This window comes from Balaenoptera borealis (assembly GCF_965194805.1).
Source record: "Balaenoptera borealis genome assembly, chromosome: 6".
NCBI lineage: Eukaryota > Metazoa > Chordata > Mammalia > Artiodactyla > Balaenopteridae > Balaenoptera > Balaenoptera borealis.
In genome coordinates, this window is record NC_138863.1 from 20,377,639 (window position 1) to 20,400,233 (window position 22,595).

A 22,595-nucleotide genomic window follows, 5' to 3' on the forward strand; every position below is an offset into this window, starting at 1 on the left:
TTTCATAACAGTCACAACAGCATATAAAGTTAACAAGACTCAAATACACTGGCTTAACTCATAAAAGTGGGCTTGCTGTATAGTCTAAGTCTAATATGGGTCTCTCCTCTTATAGTACACACTAGGGGACTAGTCAAATAAAGTAAATTATATCTATGCCATGGTATATTCTATAGCAGTTAAAAAGTAGATACAGGGTTTCCCTGGTGGCACAGTGGTTGAGAGTCTGCCTGCCAATGCAGGGGACGCGGGTTCGAGCCCTGGTCTGGGAGGATCCCACATGCCACGGAGCAACTGGGCCCGTGAGCCACAACTACTGAGCCTGCGCGTCTGGAGCCTGTGCTCCGCAATGAGGGAGGCCGCGATAGTGAGAGGCCCGCGCACCGCGATGAAGAGTGGCCCCCGCTTGCCGCAACTAGAGAAAGCCTTCACACAGAAACGAAGACCCAACACAGCCATAAATAAATAAATAAATAAATAAATAAATAAAAGTAGATACATATGTATACGTGCATAGATCCACACATACATATATGTACTAATATGGAGAGATCTCCCAGACATATTATTAGGTGAGGGAAAAAAGGAAAGTAGCAAGAGAATACATACAATATGATACCCTTCAAATGTAAAAGGATAGAAACTTTTATATGTAAAAATTAAGGGCTGTGTGTATATTAACGTTTACATATGCATGTATACAAATACACATGTGTATGCACACATACACACACAATTTTGTACATTTTAAAAATATTTGCACCAAGCTGTTGACAGTGATCCTCTCTGGGGAGAAGAATGAAATTAAGTGGTGAACAAAGAAGACTTTTGATTTATCTGTATTGTTTGAATTTTATTACATGTTATACTTCTGTAATTAACTTTTTAAAAAAAATTTCTTCAAGCTGCAAGCAATTTCTATCTGGCATGAAATGGAAACATCAACAGTCCTTTAGTATAGAGAGTCTCTTTGTTCTAAGGAAATCACCAGAATAAGGGTTTTAATGATATAAATGGAAAGTAAAGACTGGTTTCTGATCTTGAGATGTGGTTGCCAGGAGGAAAAGGTTTATTTTTTGTGGGGGGTGGAGGGGTGGTAATATTTCCTGTGTTAACATGTCCCCGTGTTGGATCAGAGATGATTGGACTAGGAGATTTTTGAGAACATGTGGCTTAGCTGACAAAGAAATGAGGACGCAGAGGAATGGTGAGGCTTTTATGTCTCACCCAGCAGCAGCATGCTCTGGGTTTGAGCTCCTATGGCTAGAAGTCTGAGGACAAGAGGCTTGGAATATTTTTATAAGATCTTTCATGAGACTCTGGCTGCAAGCTGTGCTCTTTCCATGCCCAGGTGACCAAATGAAGCCCTGAGTCATGAGACACCCTTCCTCTCTGCTCTGCATGGAAGCACTCTTGGACTGAAGATGGGTGACTATTGTGAATGGGGTCTTTTACCATTGTATCTTTTCAATAAGTCATTACTGATACGCAATAAAGCTCTAGGTTTTCGTATATTTATTTTGTATCTGGCTACCTTTCTGATCTCTTATTAGTTCTCATAGATTCATTCTCTCAATATTTTTAGGTATTCCATCTATTATGGGTTTAATTGTGCCCCCAACTCCAAATTCATATGTTGAAGCCCTAACCCCCAGTACTTTAAAATTTGACTGTATTTGGAGATAGGGCCTTTAAAAACATAATTAAGTTAAACTGAGGCCTTTAGGGTGGGCATCAGTCCAGTCTGATTTGTGTCCTTATAAGAAGAGGGAATTTGGATACATAAGATGTTCATGAACAGAGGGACAAGCATGTGAAGTAGCAGCAAGAGGGTGACCATCTGCAAACCAAACAGAGAAGCCTCAAAAGAAACCAAACTGGCTGACACCTCAGTCTAGAACTTTTAGCCTCTAGAACTGTGAGAAAATAAATTTTTATTGTTCAGGCTACACAGTCTATGACATTTTGTTATGTCAGCCCTAGCAAACTAATATACCTTCATACAGTCAGAAAATAATAAGAATTTGGCTGCTCTTCCTCCTTAGATCTACACTTATTTCTGTTTCCTACCTTATCACATTGGCTACCTATACACATTCTTTCAAAGTTTAGGGTGCTCCAGGAGAAGAGATCCACATTCCACTTTCTAACAAGCCCATTTTTATTCATTAAGTCACCCTATAAAAAAAGCATCTTGTTGACTTTGAAGGGCATTACATTTATATTCAAATAATCCTATAATGTTGGTACTGTTATCCTGTTGATTAGATGAGCATATTGAGGCTCCATGAGGGTATGTAACTTGTCTGGGGTTATAAGTCATAATCAGACTCAGGTTTTAAGATTTAAATTAAATCCCTTGTTTTTTCTATCATATCCGCCAAACAATTGATCAACAATGAAGAAAGAAAATTTTGTATTAGGGGAAAATAAGTGAGAACTTAGTAACTATTACTATGAGTCCTTCTTTATGGGGTTTAAAGTGTTCTTTCTGCCTCTAACTCTTTCACTTCCCTTGAGGAGAAGGGTATTTTCTCCAACTCAAAAGCAGAGTAGAATAACTATTTAACAGAACACCCATCTCCTAAGTTTCTGCCTTCCCAGACATTTCTGCCAGATTGCTGAAGGAAGCAGCAAATAATAGTGAAAAGTATTCAATATGGTATAGGGAGTTTCTAAGATGGTTCCTAAGGATTCCTGCCCTTTGATATTCAGGAGTGTGAGCCGTATATAGTAACTCACTTCAATACTGGTTACAGCAAAAGTGATGATCTGACACTTCCAAGATTAGGTTAGAAAAAGACTTTGGCTGATGTGTTGTTCACCCTCTCTTGCTCTCTTACTTAATCACACTGATGCAAGACAGCAGTAGCTTTGTTGTGAGCTGCTGTATGGAGAATAATATATGACAAGGAACTTAGGCCAATAGTTAATGAGAACTGAAATTCTTAGTCCAACAGCTTATGAGGAACAGCATCCTAACAACAAGTGAACTTGTTCAGTGGGCTTGGAAACAGGTCCTCCCAACTGAGCCCTGAGATGAGTATGCACTAATACGTTGACTGAAGCATCAGGAGACACTCTGAACCAGAGGACTCAGTTAAGACACATCCATTTTCCTGACCCATAGAAACTATGAAATAATATGTATTCATGGCTTTAAGCCACTAAATTTGGGGGTAATTTCTTACACAACAATAAATAACTAATACATTCAGTCTGGAAATAAATAGGTCCAGGGCCTAGTCTCAGCTCTACCAGTAGTTTACAGTGAACTCTTAGGCAAATACTTTACCCTCTCTGGGAAACAATTAGCCTCCTCACCCATGAAATGAGGAGTGTGAGAGAGAAGATCTCTATAAATCCTTTCCACCTCTCCAAACTTATAAGTCTATCACTATTCCTGATGCAGTCTCCCAAATCTTTCCCTATGCCCCACCACCACTCTACACTCCTGTCATGCCCCACTGCCCCCAGCTCTTCCTTAGGGCTCTGTCTTTCCTGCTCTTTCAATCCTGCACTGAAAGAGAAAAGATATTACAGGGGCAAAGAGGCCCAGTCCCTGTAGTGTAGCCAAGACCCTTACTGGAATCCCAGGAGCTGAAGGCAAGAGGGGACAATACCACTACACACCATTGATTGCTGTCATTTTTGGACTCTTACTGACTGCTGCTGACAGCCACGCCTCAGCCCTCAGTCCCCTCTTCAACTTTTATGAGCCCACTGTCACATATGCTTCCATGTTCCTCTGAAAGGAGCTCCAAGAGACCCTAAAAGCCTGTCACCTGACTTTAGAAAACACCTGGGCTCAGAGTCAGCCCAGCACAGTGAGCGTGGCAAATGGCATCTCAGGGGACCCGGCCCCTCCACCTAGAATGCTGACATCGTGCTTTCTCCAGAACGTTTGGTTTGGTTCCAGGGGAAGCAGTTCATAGGACTTAGGAGGAGTCAAAGAGGTCATCTGGAGGGAGAGGCCTGGTTGGAAAGCTCAGACACTAGAGTTCAAATCTCTGTAATGCTGCTGGATTGTCTGGGTGTTTTGGAGCAGGATCTGACTCTAAACCTCAGTTTATCTTTCTATAAAACAGAGAGAAGTCCCTGAGAGATTTCTACCTCTCATAATATGTCTCTGGTATTTTTACTAAAGTCCTTCCTCCTACCCACACACTACAACCCTCTCCTCAGAAGGCTCTGCATCTCCAAGAGAAAGTATGAGAGAGAGAGAGTTGCTTCCTTAAAGACAATAAGCATGAAAAGGAAAGCTGCTAGTATAATTTAAGTACAGAATCTCTCCCTCTCCTGCCTTCTGCTTTGTTCCTTGGCAACACTTGCCCTTGCAATCCAATATAATAACCAACAGGTTCTGGCAACTATGGTGGTGGCATTTGTGTTCCCTAGAAGAGGAAAATGAGACACAGAAAAGAATTAACTTTTTCAAAGTATTTTAATTCTTTTTTACTCCACCTGCACCCATTAAAGTAATCAAAGAGGCTAAATGATTCATTCATGTCCAGAACAGTACATGCCAGAGGAGGTAATGCACCTACCTGCTCTCCCTTTTGACTGCATGTAAGGCAAATCTGACTCAAATAGCTTAACTCTTAAAAAGAATTTATTGGCTCATTTAATTTAAAAAGATGAAAGGTATACTAGCTTCAATAGTTTTGCTTAGAATCTATTCTCTTTCTGTCTCTCTGTCCTAACTTCAACTTCATCTTAACACTGATTCCCCCACTATTAAGATGGTTTCCAGCAGTCCCCAAATTCATGAACTTCCTCCTTCACATCTGTAAGGAATGCAGGAGCATCTTTGTCCCAGCATTCACAACAGAAGGCCTGATACTCGCTCAGACTTGACTAGCTTAAGCCACTTGCCACTCCACAAATGATCATGATTGGCAGGGAATAGGATACCGTATTTGACTAAGCTCCCACCGAGCCCAGAGCAAAGGTAGCTTCCCCTGAATCACTTGAATTCCCAGATAAAATTTGAGGCCTTTGGGGAAGAGAAAGGGAAAATGGAGGCTGGGAAGATAACCAATTCATATCTGCTGTAGATATGAAGAGGTTCTTCAAGTGCAGAGCCCTGGGGTGTGTGGGTTGGTTGGTTGGTTGATTGCCTGGTTGTTTGGTTTTTTTAAGGCCTTATTTTTATAGTAGTTTTAGGTTTACAGAAAAATTAAGAAGATGGTACAGAGATTTCCCAGGTAACCTCTGCTCCCACAAGCATCTTCATTATCATCCCTCGCCAGAGTAGTACACTTGTTATGGTTGATGAACTTACACTGGCACCTCATAATCACCCAAAGTCCATAGTTTACATTACGGTTCACTCTTGGTGTTGTACACTCTATGGCTTTGGACAAATGTGTATTGACATGTATCCATCATTATAGTATCATACAGAGTATTTTCACTGCCCTTAAGGTCCCCTGTGCTCTGCCTATGCATCCATTTCCCAACCCCTCAACCCCTGGCAACCACTAATCTTTTTACTGTCTCCATAATTTTGCCTTTTCCAGAATGTCATATAATTGGGACGAAGTGTGTAACCTTTCAGATTGGCTTCTTTCACTTAGTAACATGCATTTAAGATTCCTCTAGTCTTTTCATGGCTTGATAACTCATTTCTTTTTAGCACTGAATAATATTCCACTGTCTGAATGTGCCAGAGTTTATTTATCCACTCACCTACTGAAGGACAACTTGGTTAGTTTCAAGTTTTGCACTTGTGAATAAAGCTGCTATAAATTTCCACGTGTAAGTTTTTGTGTGGGCATAAGTTTTCAATTTCTTTGTGTAAATACCATACCAAGGAGCACAATTGCTGGATCGTATGGTAAGAGTATGTTTAGTTTTGTAAGAAACTGCCAAACTGTCTTCAAAAGTGGCTGTACTATTTTTCATTCCTACCACCAAGGAATGAGAGGTCCTGTTGCTCCCCATCCTCACCAGCATTTGGTGTTGTCAGTGTTTTAGATTTTGGCCATTCTAATAGGTGTAGAGTTTTAGCTCACTGGCTGTTTTAATTTGCATTTCCCTGGTAACATGTGATGTGGAGCATCTTTTCAAATGCTTATTTGCCATCTACATATCTTCTTTGATGGGGTATCTGTTAAGGTCTTTGGCCCATTTTTTAATCAGATTGTTTTCTTATTGTTGAGTTTTAAGGGTTCTTTACATTTTTGGATAGTGGTTCTTTTATAAGATGTGTCTTTTGCAAATATTTTTTCTTCCAGTCTATGGTTTGTCTTCTCATTCTCTTAACATTTTGTTTTCATAGAGCAGAAGTTTTTAATTTTAATGAAGTCTAGATATTCAATTATTTTCTTCATCAACTATGCCTTTGGTGTTGTATCTAAAATTTCATCACCATGCCCAAAATCATCTAGGTTTTTTTCCTATATTATCTTATAGGAGTTTTATAGTTTTGAATTTTACATTTAGATCTGTGACCCATGTTGAGTTAATTTTTGTGAAGTGTGTAAGGTCTGTGTCTAGATTCATTTTTTGTTTGCATGTGGATGCCCAGTTATTCCAGCACCATTTGTTGAAAAAAAAAATCTTTGCTCCATTGCATCACCTTTGCTCTTTTATCAAAGATCAATTGACTATGTTTATGTGGGTATATTTCTGGACTCTCTATTCTGTTCCATTGATCTATTTGTGTATTCTTTCACCAATACCACACTCTTTAGATTACTGTAGTTCTATAGTAATTCTTGAAGTCAAGTAGTATAAGTCTCCAACTTTGTTCCTCTCCTTCAGTATTATGCTGGTTATTCTAGATCTTTTGTCTCTCCATATGTAGAGTCAATTTATCGATATCTATGGAATAAGTTGCTGGGATTTTGACTGAAATTGCATTGAATCTATAGATCAAGTTGGGAAGAACTAACATCTTGACAATATTGAGCATTCCTATCCATGAACATGGAATATCTCCACTGATTTAGTTCTTCTGTGATTTTATTCATCAGACTTTTGTAGTTTTCTTCATATAGAACTTATACATATTTTGTTAGATTTACACTCAAGCATTTAATCTTTGGGAGTGCTAACATAAATGATACTGTGTTTTTCAAACCAAGCAATCTTAGCAAACCTGGGAATGTATTGCAGCAGGTGGGCAAATCTCAGAAACGGATTCTCTCCTACTGCAGTTGGGCTTTCTCTGTGCAGCATCTGGAGACCCCAAACTCCCAACTCACCAGCTCTGCAGTCAGAGTGGAAAGGAATAATTCCCATGGACTCCAGCCAGAAAAACCCCAAGGAATTATTTGCATTGGCTTGGACTGAATCACAAGCCAATCTGTCTGCCAGTTTGGGGTCAAGGATGGCTCAGCTTGAATAACCTGGCAATACCTGCACCAGTCACTGTGACCAGAGGGAGGGAGGATCTGATTGGGTCACTGCCAACCCATCGCTGTGGTTATCACAAAAAGAAGGGGGTGCGGGTAAAAAAAAAAAAAAAGATACTGTGTTTTTAATTTCAAATACCACTTATTCATTGCTGGTTTGTAGGAAAGTGATTGACTTTTGTATATTAACCTGGTATCCTGCAACCTTTCTACAATCACTTATTACTTGCAGGAAATTTTTCGGCCAATTCTTTCAGATTCTCTACATAGATGATTATGTTGTCTGTGAACAAAGACAGTTTTGTTTCTGCCTTATCTTATTTCATTAGCTAGTACTTCTAGTACAATATTGGAAAGGAGTGGTGAAAAGAGATATACCTGCCTTGTTCCTAGTCTTAGTGAGAAGCCCTCACATTTCTTACCATTAAGTATGAAGTTAGCTGTAAGTTAGCTGTATTTGTAGATATTCTTTATCAAGTTGAGGAAGTTCCCCTCTATTCCTAGTTTACGGAGAGGTTTTATCATGAATGGGTGTTGGATTTTGTCAAATTCTCTTTCACATCTATTGATACTATTGGCTGATTTTGCTTTTTAGTCTGCTGATTTGATGGATTACATTAGTTGATTTTCAAATGTTGAACTGACATTGCACACCTGGAATAAAGCCTATGTTGTTGTGGTGTATAATTCTTTTTATACCTTATTGGATTCAATTTGTTAATATTTGGGGGAGGTATTTTTGCATCTTTGTTGATGAGAGATAATTGGTCTGTAATTTTCTTTTCTTGTAATGTCTTTGTCTGGTTTTGGTATTAGGGTAATGCTGGTCTCATAGAATGAGTTAGAAACTATTTATTCTGCTTCTATCCTCTGAAAGAGATTGCAGGTAATTGGTATAATTTCTTCCTTAAATGTTTGGTAGAGTTCACAAATGAACACATCTGGACCTGGTACTTTATGTTTTGGAAGATTGTTAAGTATTGATTCAATTTCTTGAATATATATAATAAAGGCCTATTTAGATTGTCTATTTCTTCTTGTGTAAGTTTTGGCAAATTGTGTCTTTCCCTTAAAGAGAAAGTTATCCAATGTGTGGCATAGAGTTGTTCATAATATTCCTTTATTATCTTATAATGTTCACAGGCTCTAGAGTGATGTCCCCTTTTTTGTTTCTGATACTAATAATGTGTGTCCTCTTTTTTTTCTTAGTTAGCCTTGTTAGAGGCTTATTAATTTTATTGATCTTTTCAAAGAAGCAGTTTTTGGTTTCACTGATTTTCTCTATTGATTTCCTGTTTTCAATTTCATTGATTTCTGCTCTAATTCATATTATTCCTTTTCTCCTACTTGCTTTGGACTTAACTTGCTCTTCTTTTTCTAGTTTCCTAAGGTGGAAAGTTAGATTATTGATTTTAGATCTTTTTTCTTTTCTAATATATATTGTAAATACTATAAATTTCCCTCTAAGCACTTTTTTCACTGCATCCCATAAATTTTGATAAGTTGTGTTTTCATTTTCATTTAATTAAAAATATTTTTTAAATTTCTCTTGAGATTCCCAAGGTTTTAAAATGCTTAATAGCCACACTACACACTCTTCTTGAGTTTTGATGATGACAGAAAATCATCCTTTACCCAGGAAGGTGTGTCCATGCTCACATGCAGGCACTTAACCTTTTTGGAATCCAATTCCTCATTTATAAAATGAAAAGTTAGTGTAGTAACTGAGTCAGTGCTAGTCCACTTCCAGGATTCCATGCCTCTGTATGTATAACAGATGCACTAATAGGCTCTCTCAATCCATGTACAGATTTGTGCTGATTAGTCTTTACTACAAACCCATCTCTGCTCTTCTTGGCCCAGGGAGTACTCCTAGAACTCCATACACAGGCACCGTTGTTAACTGGTTCTGGTTGGGTTTGGCCAGATAGGGTCTTTAGAGATGTAATTAAGGTTCTCAGAATGAAGTCATCTTAGATTTAGTGTACATTCTAAATCTAATGATGGTGTACTTATAATTGAGTCACAGAGAGAAGAAGGTCATGTGAAGAAGAAGCAGAGATTGGATTGATGCATCTACAAGCCAAGAAATACCAAGGATTGCCGGCAACCCTTAGAAGGTAGGAGAGAGTCATGGAATGGATTCTCCTTCAGAGCATCTAGAAGGATCCAATGCTGCTGACATCTTGATTTCAGACTACTGACCTCCAGAACTGTAGGAGAATAAACTCCTGTTGTCTTAAACCACCAAGTTTGTGGTGATTTGTATGGCATTCCTAGGAAACTAATATAGTCTGCATTCTAACTCAACTGAATAGAATGTCATGCACAGCCTGGCCAGGAATCTACCATCACTATGCTATCCAGTTTCGATTGCTTGGAGATCCATTGGCTTGTAAGAGCATCTATGCCCTGGTGAGCTTCCTTATAAAAACCTGTTTATGCAAAGAATTTTAGACTCCAGGGAACCAGTGAGATAAACCACATCTAATCCCTCATAGAGTACTAAATGATCTGAAAGAGTATGTAGACAGATACAGTTGAGTTCTCAGGTTTACTGGCAGGTGTATACATGTGCACACAAACCCACAGCTAGAAGGCACAGACTAAGTCTATTTCATTTAGTTTTCCTTTTTTCCACTCATCCTTCTCATGCCCATATGATGTCTTACCCACACAAAACATAGGATCAAAGTTTGATGAATGAATGAAGGAAAGAAGAAATGAATTAATCAGTTATTTAGTGAACTCCCAGGCCAACAGTTTCAGCCAAGAGAAGCAGGTTGCTCTTGGATACATTAGAATATCTCTTCACTAATCTACCCTTCCAAAAAGGCACAAAACACTAGACTAAGAATCATAAATCTGTGGGAAAGTCAGAATTTAATCCAAATTGAATTAACTGTGCCAAGAACAGGTTCATACCTGTCCAGGCTCTTGCCCACAACTCTCAGACACACTGTTGTTTCCAGTGCACTTGGGTATGTAAAAACGGCTAAGTGATCCTGTTAAGTTATTTAAACATCTTAATTTGCTGAGTGATTAAAGCAGTATTGTGAGTGGATAAAGACACTGTCTGGAGCCAGCCTTCCTGGACTCAGATCCCAGCTGTGCTACAGGCCATTGGTGTATAACCTTAGGTTAACTGACTTAAACTCTGTTCCCTCATCTGTAAAATGGGGATAATAATGGTATTACTTCACAGGATTATTGAGAGGTTTACATGAGTTCCTATTCAAAAAACTGCTTAAAATAGTAGTTGGCATAGAGGAAGCACTGCATAATTGTTTGCCATTATTGTTTCTCCTTTTTTGCATACAGGTGTAGCTTGACTAATGGGCAAACCCAGAACCCCCAGAGCTTGACTCTTGGCCACAGAACACTTTGGTGTGAGAAGAATGACTGAAAGACTGTGGAAGCATGGACTCAAGCCAGGGAGCCATGCCCATTTTCTTGTCTAGTTAATAAGAACCTTTACCCCATTTACTGCTCATGCCCTGGCCTTACTTTTACCCATCAATAAAGTTTGAGGAGCTAATGGTACAGGTTGAGTCATAGATGAGAGTGCAGTAGAGGCAGGAAGAGTGTCTTCCATTCTCTAATATGAACAGAAATATTTCAGGAAGCCCTGGAGACTTTATCTCAAATGCCTCTCTTTGCTTTGCATGGCCCTCAACTCTTTCTCTCCTCTTCTTTTCTAAACTGAGAACACCGTCATTTTGTGAAAAGAATAACAAAGATGCATATATGCCTATAAATGGAAAATGAAGTGGTGACTGAGGGCTTCCTCCTGCCAAGGAAAACAAGTGCAAGGCAGCTGGAAGAGAGGAGCCAGAGGGCCCTGCAAAATCAGAAGCTCTCCATCTTCTCGGGAGCTGCTTCTGGCCTGTGCAGGCCTGGCCGCCTGGGAACAGCAGCTCAATGGTCCTGCGGGAAAGGCCTGCCAGGAAGCTTGAGGCTATGGACCAGGGGTTGCTGGGAGCTGAATGCTGAATTTGCCATGGGAAAGGAAGAGAATTGGAGGCTGGTGTCCCAGAGTAACTGCTCTTTAGTTCAACAGGCATCAACTGAATAATTGCTGTGCCCAAGGCATGGGGCTGTAGGGCAGAAGAAGCAAGAGAGCCATGTTTTCTGTCCTTGAAGACCTAGAGTCAATGGACATGGGACCAGGACGGTAAGGGTTAGACAAATATAGCTGTAACTGCACCTTCCAATTAGCAAGAACTGGGAGGTTTCCAGTGGTGAGGGGTCACACTCAGTTTGAGGAAATGACATTGAAGGTTAGTTTTAAAAGAATGGTAAGATTTTGGCAGATGGAGATGGCATCATAGAAGGGCATTATAAGCAAAGTGACTGATGTGACCAGGCAGGAAGGCAGGATGACAAAATACACCTCTCAAGGGAAATAAGAGATCCAATAGGACAGGTAGGGTAAAAATGTGAGAAAAGTGTATAAGTGCACAACGTGGCAGAGGACCTTGAAGCTCGGCTGGAAAATTGATGCCTAGTTCAGGAGGCGATGGGGACTCCCTAAAAGTTTGATACACGGGATCATGTGACCAGTACTGGGACTTAGGAGAATCTACTGGCAGAAAGTGGGGATGGATTGGAGGAAGGAAAAAGGAGATTCCTATGATTATCAGCCCTTGGAAAGCAGAACACCTAAGGATTTCATGACACTTTAGAAGAAATCTAAATTCCCTACCACAGCTTAGCTACCGGGACCCTGCTCTGCCCGTCACTCCTGTCTCATCTTGTGCCACCCTCACTACACTCTAGCAATACTGGCTGTCTTCCTGGTCCACTAACACCTCAAGCTTTTTATATCTCAAAACCTTAGCCTGTCTCCAAGAAGGCCATCATCAACCCTTCCTTCCTGAATGCACCAGCCACTCTCCCTTGGAGTGGTAGTTTCCAATCCTCTACATCCTAGAATCCAGGCTGGCCTGCGACTGCTTTAATCAACAGGATGCTGCAGAAGTGACACTAGACCAGATCTAAGTCTATCTAATCTTTAACAAGTTGGGCAGCTTCCTCCTTCCTGCTCACTCTGGAGAAAGCCAGCCTCCTATAAAAAGTCCAACTATACCAAGTCCTCTGTACTACAAGGAGCCTAAGCTAGCCATTCAGAGAAGCCATATGAAGAGAGAGCATTGATAGTCAACCTCCAACTATTCCAGCCAGCCCAGCCCACACGCCAGACATAGAAGTAAAGAAATCATTTTGAACCTCCAGCCCAGTCAATCCTTCAGATGACACCAGTCCCAACTGCTATCTGACTACACTGCAAGAGAGACCCCCTGTGAGAAGCTACACCTAGCAAAGCCCAATCAACCCACAGAGCTTGGAGAGATGAGAATGCATTTTTGGGTTTTGGTTTCTTGGGTTTTGTTGGGTTTTTTTTTTTTTTTGGCCACACCACGTGACATGTGCAATCTTAGTTCCCCAACCAGGGATCGAACCTGTGCCCCCCATAGTACAAGCACAGGGTCTTAACCACTGGTCCGCCAAGGAATTCCCAATACATTTTTTTTTTTAAAACGACTAGGTTTGGGGGTAGTTTGCTATGTGGCAATAGATAACTAAAGAACCTATTGTCCTTCTCTGGACCTCTTCTTTCTCCTCCACGTTTTCCTATCCTTAGGCCCCTCATGGTTGATCACTGTCAAACTTCAGACACCAGCCCACTTCAAGGCCTTCCTTTCCCACCCTAACTAAATATCCTGGGTTCCAGCCCACCCTGAACATTATCACTTTATCTCACGTCCTCTCTGCTCCCTTCCCAGCATTTCTCATAATTGAGTTATCCTGTTCTTGGCTGTTGCTTCTCTCCTTTCACTAAACGGGCTCTCTGAAGTCAGAGACCATGACTACTTTGATCACTATCTCATCCCCATATTTAGCAGATGGTATATGCCCAATAAATATTTGTCAAATGGACAGAGAAGTCATCTCTCTATACAGCACAGAGCCACTGACAGTATAATGATGGGTGGGGAATGAATTCAGAGAGCCCCAGTAGTCTACCAAGCAAATAAGTGAATAATTACATATAGTCTTGACATTAGCCTTGACCCAAGGGACTCATAAGCTAGTTGAAAAGTCTTGGAGGTATGTTCTTTCCATATCCCCCAAAGCAGCTAATCAAAGAATGGCTGCATAGAAGGTGCTCATTATATATTCACTGATTAGCTGATAGAAATCTGAATTTAAACACTGAGGATTTAATGTGTGGGTTACTGGCAGAGTCAGTTCTGGAACTTCTCATGCCACTAGGCTCCCCAAAAGCCTGGGGAAAGTCCTTTAAAAGACAATTTAGAGGGTTTGAGGAGTTTTCCTTTTCTTTTACCTCAGCGCAGAACTTCACCTGCCCAAACCCAGTTCTGGGAGCATGTCACATGTCTACTGTTTCTAGTTCCCAGTGGGAGAGGGGTTGGTGAGTAGGAATCTGATCAGAAGGCAGGAGCTCAAGGGTGAGGTTAGGTCGCCCAGCACTCTGGATCACCAGACCCCAGGTAATCAAATCACAGACAGGGTTCATACCTCCCAAGTTTATTAGTGGTCCAGGCCTCATTCTGTGTGCCATTAATTCCTTCACCATGACAACTGTTTTGATCCACACAGCGTATGTCAATTTTTATGTTAGAGGGTATAGAAATTATTGGCAAGGTCCATTCTCCCTGATATAGCATGTCTTAGGCCTCTTTCTTCTCTAATCTCACCAGTACCCCTCACCTCTCCCTGCTCCCAGTCTTCCCTAAATTTTCCTTGCCTCTCCCCTAACAGTCTCTGAGTCCCTGCTTCTTTCTTGCATTCTGACAGTACTACAGCATACTGCTGAGATGGCTGGGAGTTTCTTCTCACTCCTCTTGGACCAGAGGTGGCCAGGGAGCCATAAACGAGAGAGGAGAGTGGGTGGCTGGTGCAGGTGGGAATATTTGTGTTGTGGGTGATCAGAAGACCCCAGTTCTTCTCGCAGCTCTGCCTCCTCTGGCAATTTATTCTCATGTTTAACTTCCTGAGCCCCAGTTTATTCATCTGAAAAGTGAATAACCCTGTGGAGACTATAATTACATGATAATAATTATGATGCCTGCCCCCTCCCACAACAGAGATGGAGATGGGACATACTCTGTACATTTCAAATGCTCAGCAAAGGAAAGGAAACACAAATTCTGCTGTCCGGTAGTGAGGAAGCCTGGTCTTGCTTTGGTTAAGAGGCCCTGTATTCCCGTCCTGGCTCTGCCCTTAATTAATTGTGTTGCCTTAAGTAAGTCACTGTCCCACTTTGAGCCTCAAAATCCTCAGCCACAAAATGAGGGAGTTAGAACAGATGGCACCATCGAGGAGGGTTCTGGGTCTACTTCACCCAGTCTTCTATCCCCACCATTGTCTTTGGTGTGTAGTCAGCACTTAACAAATAACTGCTGAGTGAATGAATGTGTAATATGTCATATATATGATCAAACCATGAAAATAACTACCCATCCACATCCAGAATTGCTAAAAGAAGTCTGGCTAGGGGCAGGGCAGTAGATAGAGAAGGATCCTAATGAAAACCCAGCAGGCCAGGAGCCACGTCCCTCCTCTCCCTCCTTCTCTCCACATCCTCTGTCTTGTTTCCTGGGAGACTGGCCTGGGACAGCACTCCCGGGTGAGCTTTGGGCAAATGCTGAACACCTCTGAGCTAGATCAGAGTAGAAGTGTCAGAGGGAATAGACAGGAGATGGGGTGGAGGCAGAAAAGATGGGAGAGCCCAGGAAAAGGAGACTGCAGGGTGTTCCAAACTTGAGGCTTTGACAACGGGAAAAAAACATTTCACAATCATGTAATCGTGTAATGAAGATACTCACTGTCTACAGGAGGAACCTGGGAGACATCAAGGTCACATGGCTCATCGGTGATTAGGCCAGTTTGGGTTTTAGGAGGGAACAAAGGCATTGCTGCTTGGGATTCCCTAACTGTTTCATGTAAGTTCCCACCTAGCCAGATTATATAGAACTTGGAAGTAGGGACCATACCACATCCCTTATCTTCCTGCTGTCTTTTCTCCAGGTTCCATTCCCCACTCCTACCCCACAGCATGCAACACAGTGGCTGGATGTGGAGCAGATGTCTTATAAATCATGTGGCCCACAGGCTGGGAGCAATTTCCTACTTGCTGTAAGTCCCTCTTCCGTCTTAATGCAGCCATATCGCTTCCCCCACATCATGGAGGGGATTTCTTGGTCTCAGAGGAGGAATTCACAGTTTCCCAATCACCTGCCCAGGAATGGGTGGGAGCTGGAGGACATGAGCCGTTGCCAGAGCCCACGTGAGCACCGACCTCTCAGCCCTGGCAGCAGTGGTGGGTGCTGCTGCAATGACCTTCGCCATGACCTGGTCCTGGGGGAACATCTACAGAGCAGTGGTTGTCTTGGAATAGGCCATGGGAAAGTCCAAGAGAAGCCATGGCTCTTGAAAACCATCCCAGAATCCCACTGGAATGCTTTGCCAGAGTACACTGAGCCCGAAAGGTCTTGGGTTTTATGCTATTTTATCCATTTTTATTTTTTGGCTGGACTCTTTAGTTGGAAATTCAGAACACTAAAGCTATCCCAGGCCATTCGTTCCAAGCATGCCATGCGGCTCCCCTGCGGCTGATCACTAGAGGCCCGGGACTCAGGCTCCTTGGCCCAGTGCTGCAAATGTGTGGTGCCCTAAAGACTGTGGCTAAAAGAGATCCATGTCTAGGGAAGCAAGGATTGAGACCAAAACCCAAATCCTTGCCTCCAGGCCCTAAATCTTCCCGCTCTGACTGGGAAAAGTAAACTACCAAGGGGCAAGCACTTTGCTTTGTCCACTTCTGAGTCCCCAGTACCCAGAACAGCCCCTAACTCACAATAGGTCCTCAGTAAGTATTTGATGGAATAAATGGATGAACTGCCAGGCTATACAAAGAGACTCTCCAAGCAGAGTGACCTCACCCAGACACAGCGCACCTCATCTTAGGTTGTGACAGGAGAGGTGATGAGTTAGCCAACCACCACCCATTGGCCAAATCCTGTTTGTGCAGCCCGTGAGCTGAATATGTCCTTTCCATTTTTTAGTGGTTAAAAAAAAAATGCAAAGTAAAATAATACAGCTGACTCTTGAACAATATGGGTTTGAACTGCACAGGTCCACTTATGCAGATTTTTTCAGTAGTAAATACTACAATACTACACAATCTGTGGTTGGTTGAATCTGGCTGGCTAAATCTGCAGATGTGGAACCGTGGATATGGAGAAACTGCAAATACAGAGGAACCGTGAATATGGAGGAGCCAGGGATACAGAGAACTGACTGTACGTTATACACAGATCTTCAACCGTGCTGAGGGTCAGTGCCCCTAACTCCTGCATTGTTCAAGGGTCCACTGTGCTTCTTTACACATAAAACTTATGTAAAACTCAAATTTCATTGTCCATCAATAAAGTTTTACTGGAGCACAGCCACTCCCATGCACTTACTGGTATTATCTGTGGCTGCTTTTGCAAAACAGCAAAGTTGTTGCAAAGTTGCAGCAGAGACTGCATGACCCACAAAGCTGAAAATATATACTATCTGGCCTTTTACAGAAAAAGTTTGTCAACCCCTGTCCTAAAGAATCTCCCCAGTTAGGTAAATGATGTCTAAATCTCCAGCATTCATTGTTTTGGATTAACCATTGCTCGCTCTCTCGTGTTTCTCTCTCTCTTTCTCTCTCTCCTCTCTCTCTCTCTCTCTCTCATTCTCAACTCTTCTTTTTAAATCAAAGCCTTTCTAGAAGTGCTTTAAGTTACCTTTATTGGTATAGTTTTCTGCTCTGGAAAAAAGAACCTGTTCAAAGACAAAGTGGTCCTAAGGAAGGAACATCTAAAGTGGTTAAAGGGTTCAAAACAGGGGACACCCGAGAAAAACTCAGTCCACTTTAGGTATTGCTAAGGCCAAGCACTGTCACCAGCACTCCGATGAAGGGTAGAAAAAGGGAAACTCCTCTGAGCTCACATGAGGGCCTTACCTTGAGACAGCCACGCCCCCTGCTCAGACTTGCTCTCCCCATCTCACCTCCCTTGATGCCTCATCCATCTTGGAGCAGCACGGATGCTCTGTCTTTGGAGGTCTTCCCTGAGCCGGCCACAGTGCACACAGAGCTCCCTTGAGCAGCAGACATCATGGTATGGTTTATGTAGATCCAGGCATCCGTCCCTCCCTCCCTGCAAATGCACACACCCATGGCAGACACAGTCAATCACATCAATCTCGTCAACAAAAGAATAACTCCTTGCCATCTCTGGCTACATGCTTCCTCTAGACAACCAACTACCTGCATGTATACACTCTGCCTTACAATTTTTATTTCCCCACCCGACGTTGCAGTAGGTATTCAGCTGACACAAGTCCTCTCCCCCTTTCCTTCCATTGCCCTGTCCTGCAGAAGCAGGTGCAGAATGGAAGCCAGTGCTCTTTGCACTAAGGCGTTCATAACTACTTCCCCAGGATCCCTGTAATGAAGCTAGTCCTCCGCAGGTAAGAACATGCATATAGAACTTCAGCCCAGGAGTTCAGATCAGCTTGATGCCAACACCCATCCAGGGGCCTATCATGGTCAGTGTGACTTTTCTTCTCTAGATGGGGCCACTCAGGCTTCGGTTGCAGAAGGAAGAGCCTTAGTGTGTGTTTCCTCTCTGGTCTTCTGATGAGCTATAACAAGGTCCCGCATTCCATGTGAGTTCTCTTTTCTTCAACCTGGGCAGCAGAAGCAACAGTCACCTCTACATCCAACTCAAACTCCTGACTCTTTCCAAGCCAGAGGAAAGTAACTTTCCAATCTCTTCTTAAATAAGAAAAGAAACTCTCCTCTTTCAATAGGTATTTTCAGCTGCTGACAAGGGTGTTTCAAGAAATTTAAATACAATGGCTTGTGTCCTGGTATCTGCAGTTACCCTAGCAACCTCTAATTTTACAGACTGCCTGGGATACCAAGGGAATTGGTGGCAGACTTCTTAGGCAATCAAATACCCCTGAACTGACTCCTCCAGGAACTTAGACCTCTTGCAGAACAGAACCTTCCTAAACTTCAATTGAAAGGGGAAACTTGAAATCCCCATTTACAAAAAAGAACAGAAACCCTACTAAGTGTTATCTTACCAACCCACCATGCTACAGACACGGACAATTTAGAATTTAAATTTCACATGTGTGAGACTGCCCTGGTGGTCCAGTGGTTAAGAATCCGCCTTCCAATGCAGGGGACGCAGGTTCGATCCTTGGTCAGGGAACTAAGATCCCACATGCCACAGGGCAACTGAGCCCACATGCCACAACTAGAGAGAAGCCCGGGAGACACAATGAAGAACCCACTCACCGCAACGAAAGATCTCACATGCCACAACGAAGACCCGACGCAGACAAATTAATTAATTAATTAATTTTAAAAAATAAATAAATAAATTTCACAAGTGAAAAAAACCGTGCCCCAAGTGAGAGTTGAGAATGGAAGATGCAAATCAAGCAGGCCAGCAAAGGGAAGGGGCATGCTTGGGGTGGTGGTTCACACACCTGAACCACTCACCTGGGAAACATGTTCAAATACAGAGTTCCAGGCCGTGTCCGCAGAGATTCTGATTTCTGTAGGTCTGGGATGAAACCTAGGTCGTTTTTTGAAGCTCTCCAAGTGATTCTGATAAGCATTCCAATTTGGAAACAAGCCATGTGAAAAATATTCCTTTCTCCTTCCCCATCATGTTCCAAGGGTCTCCTGGATCTTAGTTCCCTCAATTCCTGCCAGCCCCAAATTCTAAATCTAGAGCAACAGGAACTCGTTTTCTTTAAAATAAAAGAAGGAAGCAGCAGCCAGTAAGTGCTGTGCTCGGCACTGTGCCAAAGAAACCTGGGAATGTGACGCTGCATCTGGCCCTGGGCTGCTGGAAGGCTGTGTGGTTTCTTTTGAGCTTGCTGTCTGGTTTATTTTAGGTGCTGGGTCTGAAGGCTAGTAGGTTGCCCTTCCTTGGCTATGCCCCAGGGAGCAGGCTACCAGTCTCCTGCTGTCTCTGCAGCTACAAGGTACGATTTCCACCGCATTGAGGTAATAGGAGATGACAGTCAGCGACGGCTGGGATCAGAGTTAAACCTGGGAAGGCAGCCTTCTGACGAGAAAAGATTCCTGGCGTTGAGGCTTTACAGGTGGTCCTAGCACTGCTACTCACAAGCTGTGTGACTTGGGGTAGTCACTTCCCCTCTCTGGGCCTCAGTTTCCCTAGCTATGAAACAAGGGGTTGAACTAGGTAGAGGCAGCATAGAATAGTGAAAGGAATGAGTCCTGTGGCCAGGCTTCATTGCTAACTTGCTTTGTGACTTTGGGCAATGAATGAACCACTGCACATCAGTTTTCTCATCTATAAAATGAGTCTAACGGTACTTCCTTCACAAGGTTGATGTGCCACTTTAAGGAGATGATACATGCTAAGTTCTTGACTTAAACTCCATTTGAGACCCAAGATACACACGTACACACTCAACTTGCTCACCCTTAAAGCAGCATCTTTCTGGTAAAGATGGTGAGTTTGAAGGGAGTTTAAGAGTGAGAGAGCTCACTACTCAAAGGGCAGATAGGGAGGAAGGGACGTATGGTCTTCTTTTCAGTTTGAGTTGGGATTTTGACAAACACCCAGAATTTGAATAAGCAACTGAAGGAAGAAACCCTGGAGTAGAGAAGGAAAATCAGTAAGTCTGGGCTGGGAAATTTGGGTTTTAATGTCTGCCCTCTCACTGCCTAGCTCTGTGGCCTTGCTGATTCTCTGCTTCTTTGTCTATAAAATGGAGTTGTGGTGAGAATGGATATGATGATGTAGGAGAAAACAACTTGTATGGTGCCTGGCATGTGGTAGGTGTTCTATGGATGGATCTCAGATGAAGAAAGTGAAAATGGAAAGAATGCCCAAGCACCTTTATAAGTCAGTGAGTGTATTAGTAGAACTCAGCAATTGCCAGAGTGTTCGTGGAACTCTAGAACCCCAAGATGTTCCTGGGAGAAAAAGTACTCCCTGGTCAATTAAACTTAGGAATGGCAACATCATACATCTCTCTCTTGAAGATTTGCAATCAACTTCAACACATTAATAATTCTGCAAAATGTTTTCTAACTTTATTTACACCCAGTGGTTCCCAAGCTTAGTTCACTTCTAAACCAATTTTCCACATTAAACCTATTAACCTCTCACTGAACTTGGCAGGAGTCTTTCTGGCGTGAAGTAAAGGGATGGTGGTGAGAAATTTGGCAAAAATCACTAGGGTTTTGCTTTGTGTTTCCACTGTATTCAGTTTTAGGAACAATCTGTGCAGTGGTGTGAAGAGTGCAGCCCGAGGAAGAAGCACACGTTCTGAGAAACAGAGAGTCCTATGCTTAAACGCAGTACCTCCATTTATGAGTCATGCTGCCACGGGCAAGTCCCTTCACCTTTCCTTACCTCCAGTTCCTGATCTATAAATTTGCAGCACTCACTTCATAAGGTCATTGTGAGAAGCAAATGAGCTGACGTACCTGAAGAGGTTAGCATCATGCCTGGTACAGAGTAAGCACTCAGTAAGTAAGCAGAAAATGGTGTCATCATTATTATGCCACCATCCAAATATCCTCTATCAAACATTTTGCAACATCCAGCATGACTCGAACATTGAGCCCTGAGAGTCGGAATCAGACTACTCTCTGCCTTCCTCACCCACATGGGGATCAGCCTAGAGCCCCATCAAGAGGTGAGTAAGCCCATTTTAAAGAAGGCACTGATGGAGGTGTCTGCTTTGTGCCTTTTCTGAATAGAAAGCAAAGGAAGGAGGCTTTTTCGGAAGGAGGACTTGTCCTCCAAACCAGTCTGGGCTGACAGTGTCAACTCTTGCAGGCTGGAAGCTGGCCACTGGGAGATGGAGAATCTGCTTAGTCATTTCTCAACAGCAAGAGCAAGTAGCTTGAAAAAGAAGCCAAATATACCCCTTGAGAGGCCCGCCAAGTGCCTCCTAAAAAGAGAAGAGGAGGGGCAGTACAGAACTCTAAGCAACACGATCTGATCAGGGCCACAGGGCAGAGACAGCTGGCTGCCAGGGTCAGAGACCCACACCCTGGGCTCGGGGAGGTTGGCCCCGGTTCACCCCTGGCCATCCAACCCAAGTCTCCAGCTCTCCTCCCTTTGTTGAAGAATGTTGGCCACTGACAGCTGCAGTCTCTCTAGGGGTCCTATGGCCAGTTTCTCTTCACTGATTTATCCATTAATTCAATTAACATTTATTGAATACTTACTATACATGCTATGGGAAACACAGTTGTATAAAAGACAGAAAAAGTCCCTGCATTTATGGTGTAAAGATTCTAGTGGAGAGAGAGAGATGGAAAATACACAAGTAAGCAAGTAAGAAAATAATTCCAGGGAGTGTTAAGTGCTTTAGGGAAAAATTATGAGGCCGAGAGATCAACGAATTAGGAGCTAGAAAAGAACGAAGGTGGGCACTCAGCCTCCTCAAAGAAGAGACATTTGAGCCAAGACCCGAGTGGAGCAAGGGAAGGAGCCAGAGAAGATCTGGAAGGAGAGTGCCCCAAGCAGAAGGGCCAGAGAGCACCACAGTGCTGGGACGGAAATGAGCCCAGAGTGCTGAAGAGTAGCCAAAATGGCTACATCCATGTTGGGAAGTGGGCAGGAGGGCAGGAGAGGGTTAGAGATGAGGTCAGAAATCTCCCCAGGCCAAGGCAAGGAGTTTTACTCCAAAAGGGATAAGAAGTCATTGGAAGAGTTTTAATGGAAGAAAGGATAAGGAGCTCACCCTGACTGTTATGTGAAAACTAGATGATAAGAGGGCAAGAGTGGGATCTGGGAGAGCAGTCGGTGCATGCAGCCAGGTGAGACATGACGGTGGCTCGCACTAAGGTGTTGGCAGGTAACGGGTGAGATTTGGGGTGTATTTTGATGGTAGAGTGACAGGGCTTGCTGGTCAGTGGGATGCAGGCTATGTCTGAAAGTGAGGTTGATGAAGGGGGCTCTCAGAATAGTTGCCGTCTTACTGAGATGTGGAAGGGTGCAGGAAGAAAGGTTTGGGGAAGGAAGATACCATAATGCTTTGCAAGGGCATGGAAGGTTCAAGGTGTCGATTGAACTTCCAAGTTGAAGGATTCACCTGGAAATTGGATGTGTTTGGAGCCCATCTGTCAGCACTGTGTTCATCAGCATAGGCACTTAAAGCCCTTCA

At 42.8% G+C, this 22,595-nt stretch overlaps 2 long non-coding RNA genes across 2 annotated transcripts in view; one reads left to right on the top strand and one right to left on the bottom strand.

Annotated features, from left to right (window-relative positions):
* The window catches only part of LOC309631374, a 473,017-nt gene that overhangs the window by 181,170 nt on the left and 269,252 nt on the right, over positions 1-22,595 (bottom strand). The gene's annotated exons all lie outside the window — the stretch shown is intronic.
* The window catches only part of LOC309631375, a 35,927-nt gene continuing 14,067 nt past the window's right edge, over positions 736-22,595 (top strand). Inside the window, exon 1 of the long non-coding RNA XR_014246229.1 lies at positions 736-21,116. This is a non-coding gene — a long non-coding RNA (uncharacterized lncRNA). The remainder of the gene's footprint in view (positions 21,117-22,595) is intronic.